Source organism: Mandrillus leucophaeus, unplaced genomic scaffold, assembly GCF_000951045.1.
Source record: "Mandrillus leucophaeus isolate KB7577 unplaced genomic scaffold, Mleu.le_1.0 Scaffold265, whole genome shotgun sequence".
In the NCBI taxonomy this organism is placed as follows: Eukaryota; Metazoa; Chordata; class Mammalia; order Primates; family Cercopithecidae; genus Mandrillus; species Mandrillus leucophaeus.
The window spans coordinates 637,865-645,872 of record NW_012102754.1 but is presented as its reverse complement, the minus strand read 5'-3'; positions in this window follow the sequence as shown (position 1 = coordinate 645,872).

The following is an 8,008-nucleotide window of genomic DNA, read 5'->3' as shown; positions in this document are numbered from 1 at the left end:
TAATACATATATAATATATAATATATTATATATATACACATATATACATGCTAGGCTTTGTGACTTCTAAATATAAGGATTATGAAATGAAAAAGTGACACCAAAGTGCCTCATCATCCTCATGGGAAAACCACCCAGGAAAAGAACTTCTAGAAGCCGAGTTCCCAGTAGAGCATTCCTCGAGGTTTATAAATGTACTGATAATAGTTATCATTATTATCACAATAATAATTCTCATTATTGCTATTTTAGCAAGTACCATTGTTTGAGAGCCTTCCATCTGCTCCTTATCTTGCTTTTCATATAACTTACTGCACTGAAAGCTCAGAAATTCAGATTCCTGAATTCCTGAGGAATTCAATGCAGTAAGTTATAAGAAAAGCAAGGAAACAAAGGCATTGAGGTTAACTGATTTGCTGTGGGTTGCAGAGCAGATCGGTGGTAGAGCTGGGATTCAGCACCAGATTTTTCTGGTTCCAAAACCTATCCTTCAAATTATTCACTCCAAGTGCTGGGTGACATAGTTGAAATGGATTTCCTTTTAGTGGTAAAATGTTATTCTTGTTAGTACTTCTTGACCTCTTCATCTATTCTTCACTGTAGTCAGAATTTTCATCCCCCACAGCACCACATGAAACCTGTACTTTTCATTCAGCTTTGGGATTTAGTGATGGTTTCATGCCAACCAACTGTCAAGGCCACTGATATCCTGAGCCAGTATTAATTAATTTGAAGTTACACTTACGACTTGGGAGATTTAATATCAAAATCAGGGTTTTTCGCTGTTTTTGAAAAATTACAGAATCAACAACACTATATGGCCCTCCCTTCAGCTCACCTCAGTCCCCACCTGTCCCTGATGTATCCTGGCCACTGGTCCCAAGTGACAGGAACCACAGAGTATCACACCTTGCATTGCATATTTTCTTAGAAATAAATTAGGTTTTTCTAATTGTACCTCAATTATTTTCTCTCCTTTCTGGCATTCATAGTACTTGACTTTCTTTATTATTTTTTTGAGACAGGGTCTCACTTTGTTGCCCAGGCTGGAGTGCAGTGGCATGATCACAGCCCACTGAAGCCTCAAGCCATCCTCCCACCTCAGCTCCCCGGAGTGACTGGGACTAAAGATGTGCACCACCACACCTGGCTAATTTTTTGTATTTTTAGTAGAGACCGGGTTTCACCATGTTGCCCTGTCTGACCTTGAACTCCTGGGCTCAAGCAATTCGTCCACCTCAGCCTCCCAAAGTGCTGGGATTACAGATGTGAGCCACTGTACCTGGCCTACTCTCTGACTTTTTGGTGCATAAAAATCAAGGATTCCCCTCACAAGCAGTTCTTCAGCTATACCAAGAGCCATTCTGAGTTCTATCCTGTCTTCTCTACCGTGCTCTTATCCTGCTGAATGGCACAAAGACACCAACTCAGCTTCAGACAGACTTTTGTAGAAATGTCGATCTAACAGTTGTCACTGTGACATCCAGCAACTGTCTCAACCTCTCTAGCTTCTGCTTCTCTTATTTGGAAAATAAGCCCTGGTTACTTTACCTAAAGACAGTCAAAAGCCAAGCCAAATGGCTAAGTTTGCCCAATACACTGAGAGCCATCTGCCAAATGAGCGAGCTACCAAATCATCTGATTCTTTTAAGTATTCTGTTTTCATTAGCCAGTTTTCATCTTGTTTACATAATGGGATTTTATGAAATATGCAACTTGTGTCTGCCCTAGCACTCTGCTTTTTGGCTGAAGACCGAAGTGCCCAGAGAGAGGGAAATTGAGGGAAGAGCTGGGGAGACAGGACTAGAGAGAGGTAGGCTGGAGGCTGAGGAGGCATAAGGAGAACACATTCTCCTTATATTCATGACAATATGCTCTGTAATGTGACCAAGAAAGCATGAGGAATATGCTCATCAGAGTTCTCCTTATTAGAGAATATATTAAGCTTCTCTCTAGCCCTTTAACTTCCCCTCTTTATCTTCAGGCTCCAGCAGCAGCAGCAGAAAGTTGGAGCGGGGACGTTGGATGTTCTTTTAAGATGTTGTTATAAAGATGGAAAGAATTCAGCCAATTGGGAAATATACTAGTGCTTTCCTTACAGGATTGTGGGAAGGATGAAAGGAGCTCATGATTCTGAGGTGTATAGCGACAGCACCCCACAGTGACTCCTGTTATCACACTACTCAGATGGGCACCGCCTGCAACCCAAATCCACAATCCTCCCCACCTTCATGTGCCGTCAAAACCAAAATTCTACCCACATGAGGGTGACTAAAAGAGACCCTTCAAGGTTGTGGAATGGAAGGAATTAAGGCTGTCCTGAGAGTTAAAGCATAAAATCAGCTCATTAAGGAATGTGCAGAAGTGCAGAGGCCCAAGAACAAGTTGCAGGCCTGCAGTGGAATCCACCCTTCGCAAGGAGAATGGGTCCATCGACAGAGGCCACAGTTAACCAGGGAAGCCTGAAAGAGGGGAAGTAGAGGCTGCACATTGTTGGTGCCTGCCCACTCTCTGCCCTGGGAAGCCTGGGGCCATTAAAAGATCACATTACATCAATAGCCCTGCATTGCCAGTTCCTGGGTAGCAAGCCACTGTGGGATAACACGGCTTCCCAGGATCAATGCCTCCAGGGAGAAAATGTGCTCCTCTGGCTGATGTGAACCTCCAGACTGCTTAGAATTAGTCGATTTCCTTTCCAGTTTGTTCTCAGGTCCCTCACTGGTTGTTTATTCAAGCATCCAAGAACTTCTGGAACTTAAAAGATTGAATTTCTGAGCTTACATGGCCGAGGGCCAGACCCCGACGAGTGACTCATTCTCCAAAGTCAGTGTCCTCTGGTGGGGGCCTCTCTGTATGAGCAGCACCTGGCCCTGTGGTGGCTGTGGGCACTTCCCACTGGTAGTCTCAACCACCTCAACATGGTGCCAGCCTGCCTGCTGCAAAAGAGAATCCGGCTTCAAGCTCACCATGAGGCACCAGCAAATTTTGTTCTTGATCAGGACTTATGGCCTTATCTAGTAATGCTGGCAAGGAAAGGGGAAAGTTTCTTCCTATATTAGTTTTAAAATCTAATTTAAGACAATTCTGTTGCCTAGACAATGGCATATTAAATCGTTCAGCAAAAGCAAGGATTTATTAAAAATTGTCCCTGATCTATAGAACAAGGGAATGTAATAAATCTCCCAGAATTTTTAGCCATGCTTACTACACATCATGCTCTAAAATTGCATTAGGCATGGAAATAAGATGGGGTGGAGGGCTGCAGGGTCCTGAAGCAGTAGGAGAGGATTCCAGAGCAGTCTGGCCTCTTGGTGACAAGTGAGTCTCCCAAGCATGTGTCCAGGAGAAGCAGGGAATAGGGTGTGTATTGAGCATAATTTGTCCAGGAACTAGGCTAGTAACCTTGACTATGTAATCTCCTCTAACCCTCACTGTCTGCCTATGGGGTAGATCATTTTCTGGGTTTCAAAAATCTCTGTTATAATAAGTTTCCTTGGGTGGCAAAACAGAGAAACCAATTCCAGCTAGCTTGAAAACCAACTATCCCCCAAGCAGTTCTTTGGGTATACCAGGGGCCATTCTGAGTTTTATCCTATTTTGTCTCCCTTACATGTAGGGATACTAGGCAAATACTATGTCCCACAGAGTGACAGGGAAAAATACAAAAGCCTAGGTATGTAATGGGTTACACCATTTAGGTTTGTGCAAATGCACTCTCTGATGTCCACACAATGTTGAAATTACCAGAACGTGTTTCCATCATTAAGTGATTCACGACTCTGTGTGTGTGTGTGTGTGTGTGTGTGTGTGTGTGTGTGACTAATGCAGTTAGACTGTGTTTAGCTTGCAGAAAGTGAGACAATTAGACTGTTATCTGGGCCTGATATTTTCACAGCAAGTCACACATGCCAACAGATACATGGTGAGGTCCTGTGCAGCCTAGTAATTTTAAAGAGCCTCAGAATCGCTTCAGTCATAATTCCAACCAAGGCTGGAGAAAGGCAGGAGACTGTGGCAGATCTGTGGACTCAGCAGTGGGTTTGCTGACCACCTTTCTGGTGCACTGACACTACCATGACTCAGCTCGCCAAGGTCTATCTCTCTCAGTTCAAGGACAAAGAGTGTGATAGATACAGCCAAGATTGGGTTCTCCCCCTGGATCTATCAGGCGTGGTCAAGGGGGTGGGTATGTTTTTTGTAGACAAGCCTATGAGGGCTCATCCATACAGGATTCATGAGCTGTTCCCAGGGGAGCAGAACTTGTGAGCCAACAGCCACTTTGGTGGTGGCAAAGTCCCCAGTGTCATAACAGGAAGTATTGAGATTGGTACAAAATCAGCATTGCCATCTTCCCTAGTTTCTCCCAGGCATCTCTATTACGGGGGCCTACAGTGTTCATCAAGGCACTTATTTAGGGGCAGCAGAGAATGTGGCCTCTGAAATTTAGCAAGCCCCAACTATTTAACTCCCAGTGGCCTGAGATGGTTGACAGCAAGGCTCTCCTTTGCCAAAGTTATATATCCATTCTGTTGCTGTCACACTGCTTTCAAGTGGCCATCCCAGCTTGCCTGGAGCTTGTCTCCTTCTTGAGGCACTTACTAAAGTCTGTAGATGATCTCTAATCCCTGAAATACTCTGATATTTTGCTGATCTGTCCCCAAGTCTCCACCACTGACCACATGGTCTGGCTTCTGGGAGACAATAAAAGGTCATCTAATGGACTGCATTGTCCCTGTATATAAAAGGTCTGCCAGCACCCCACACTGGGGTCAGGGATGCCTCACTTCTTCCCACTGCACCTCAACTCAGCTGGTTCCACGTATTATGGTGCACTACCTTGCAGCCCATTCCTGAAACTCATCTCTATATTAATAAGATGGAGTGCTGCTAATGCATAGATTTAGTGCTTACTGTTCACTGTGCTGGTGACCTACACTAAATACTTTACATGCATAATCTCACTTCATTCTCACAGCAATCTGATGAAAAGCCACTGTTTTTCTATTTCTCTTTTTATTTGACAAGTGAGAAAACTGAATTATATAAAGATGTCACAGTTAGCCCAAAAATCGCACCTAGCAAGTTGCAAAGCAGGATTTGATTCCAGAACTTAAGTGCTTAATCTCTGTGCTGCTGCTCCTCTGCTTGTGAGCAACAGAAAAGAAAACTGTAGCTGGTGACTCTCTTCACCTATAGCTGCATAACAAGCCACTCCGAACTGAGTGGCTTACACCAACGGCAAGGATTGTTTGCTCACAAGTCTGGGATTTGGCAGGGCTCAGCAGGGTCAGCTTATGCCTGCTCCACATGGCATCAACTGGGACAGCTGGATTGACGCAGGAAGATCTACTTCCAAAGTGGCTCACTCATATTGCTGGTTAGGCAGTGCTGGCTGTTCATTCTTCTCCACTTGGGTGCCCCTGTGGGCAGCTTGGCCATCTCCTCAACATGGGGGCTGGGTTCTAAGAGCAGGCACCATGAGAAAGAAAGTATAAGTGCCAGTTCCTTAAGGACTGGGCCTGGAAAATGGCACGAGGTACTTCCACTGTATTCTAATAGTTATGTAATTACCAATTAACAGAATCTGGGGGTGGGGGGTATTGACCCTGCCTCTTGAGAGGAGGGATGTTAAAGAATGTGGCCAGTCGTATTCTCAATCTACTACACTAGCTCAAGCAAAAGGGAAGTTTATTAGAAGTCCTCATGTTATCTCATCAATTCCAGAGGGCCAGGAACCAACAGAAGATCCAGCTACTTCATCACTGGGAGTTATGTCTCTCCTCTCCAGAACTCTGCCATCAAAGAGACTCGGCTCTGCTGTCTTCCAGTCTCCGTGTTTCTCATTGCAAAATCCCAGACTCCTCAAAAAGACAAGCAGATTGGCTCACTCTGATCCTCTTATGGACTGAATCTTTGTGCACTCCCAAAACTCATATGTTGAAATCCTCATCCTCAATGTGATGGTATTTGGAAGTGGGGCCTTTGAGAGGTAGTTAGGATTAGATTAGATCATGGGGTAGGACCCTTATCCTGGGATTAGTGCTCTTATAAAAAGGGAAGGAAACACAGGATCTCTCTCTCTCCTCCCTTCCATGTGAGGAGTGACCAAAAATTGGAAGTATTTTGAAGGCCAAGTCTCATGGGAAAGTGTAAGCAATTGATGGGCAACCGCAGAAGACAGCTGTCTGCAAACTAGGAAGTGGGCCCTTATTGGACACCACGTCTTGGACTTCGAAACCTCCAGAACTGTGAGAAATAGTGTTTGTTGTTTAAGCCACCCAGCCTGTAGTAATCTGTTACAGCAGCTAGAACCTAAGACAGATCAGTTGTCCATCCTGGATTCATCACCTGTGGCCAGAGGGTCCATGTCTGCACTTCAGGCACCTTCCCAGAAAAGGACAGTGTTTACTGCCCTGTTTTATAGATAAGTAACTGGGAATCTTGTGAGTGTAAGTTATTTGGCCAAAGTCACATACCTGATAAATTGTAAATCCTATATTTATGTTCATGATCTTTCTGCTTCCTATAAAGGGCCATAGAGTAAATAAAGCATTGGAGCTAAGCAGCCCTTGCATTTAACAAGTTCCCTTGGTGAAAATGGTTAGGGGGCAGCTGAACCGTGTTAAATAATACATCCCTTGTCAATGTAAACTCAATCCCTTTGTATTAAAGTCAAAAGAGCAGAGTGTTCTCTCTATATATAATTGTCCCTCTCTCAGAGTTTCTGATTCAGTAGGTCTAGGGTGGGGCCCAGAGACCAGCTTTCTAACCAGTTCCCGGGTGATGATGATGCTGGTCCAGGGACCATATTTTGAGAACCACTCATCTAAAAGAACAGACATCTGCATTATAGGATTTCTTCTTATTGGAGCTTCTGGAGTATACTAGTCAAGGATGGCTGCTAACAAATATTCATTTCCCCACCACACTTTCATGGGGGGAGCACGCTTCCTTGCTCCACCGATGTTGGCTGGGCCCTGTATCTTATTTTGGCCCCATAGTTGATGTCTACCCCTGTTGCCTCCCAGCTTTGTATTTGGCCATGTTATTGGCTTTGACCAATGGGATGTTAGCAGATGTGACATAAAATATACTTATGTGGTTGGGTTTGCCTTCCTGTGCTTCTGCCATGAGAAGAGCTTTTGAGGGTAGCTCAGCGGTCCCAGAAAAGCGAAAAACTCAATGATGCAGACCTGAACCCAGCGTTAGTTAGTGCCAAGTCCTACAGAGCCCAAATTAGATCAGGTCACCTGCAGACATGGGAGAGAAAGATAAATGACTACTATGGTAGGCTACTGAGGTCTAGAGTGGTTTGTTACATAGCATTGTTGTGATAAATGCTAATTGATGCAGTGACTGATGTTGGACCTTTCCTGTTCTTCAAACTATTCCTTAACTCCCTTCATTTCATAAATGCCTACACCAAGACCTGCATGAAATCTTGAATTTTTTTTTCAGATTTCAGTATTTCAATCTATATCAATTCATCTAAAGAAAGTCATCCCCTGCCCCCCAGGAATGAATGAAACCAAGAGATTATTTTTAAATTTTCATTTAAAAATAAGAAGGGATGAACTATGCCATATTCTTTGCTGGCTGTGTAAAGTGATCAAAGTAAACTGGCTTAAAACTGACATATGACCCTGAACTCGGAAAAAAGCTAAAGAAAATGAAAGCCAGCGTTGAAATGACAGCACATCCGGAAGGAGCAAGAATTTACTGCCGAGGTAATACATTGGAATGTTCTGAAAGGAAAATCTATCTGAAATGGCAAAAAGTGACCAAAGTTGTAAGTATTTCAAAGGCCAAGTCTCATGGGAAAGTGTAAGCAATTTCCTGGTTTCTTTGCTAGGCCCCATTTCACTGGGTGGAGATCACTGTACAACATAAAATTCTATAGAAATAAATCTACCTTTTCGTATAAGGAGTAAGGAAAGGATCCAGTTTCAGCTTTCTACTTATGGCTAGCCAATTTTCCCAGCACCATTTATTAAATAGGGAATCCTTT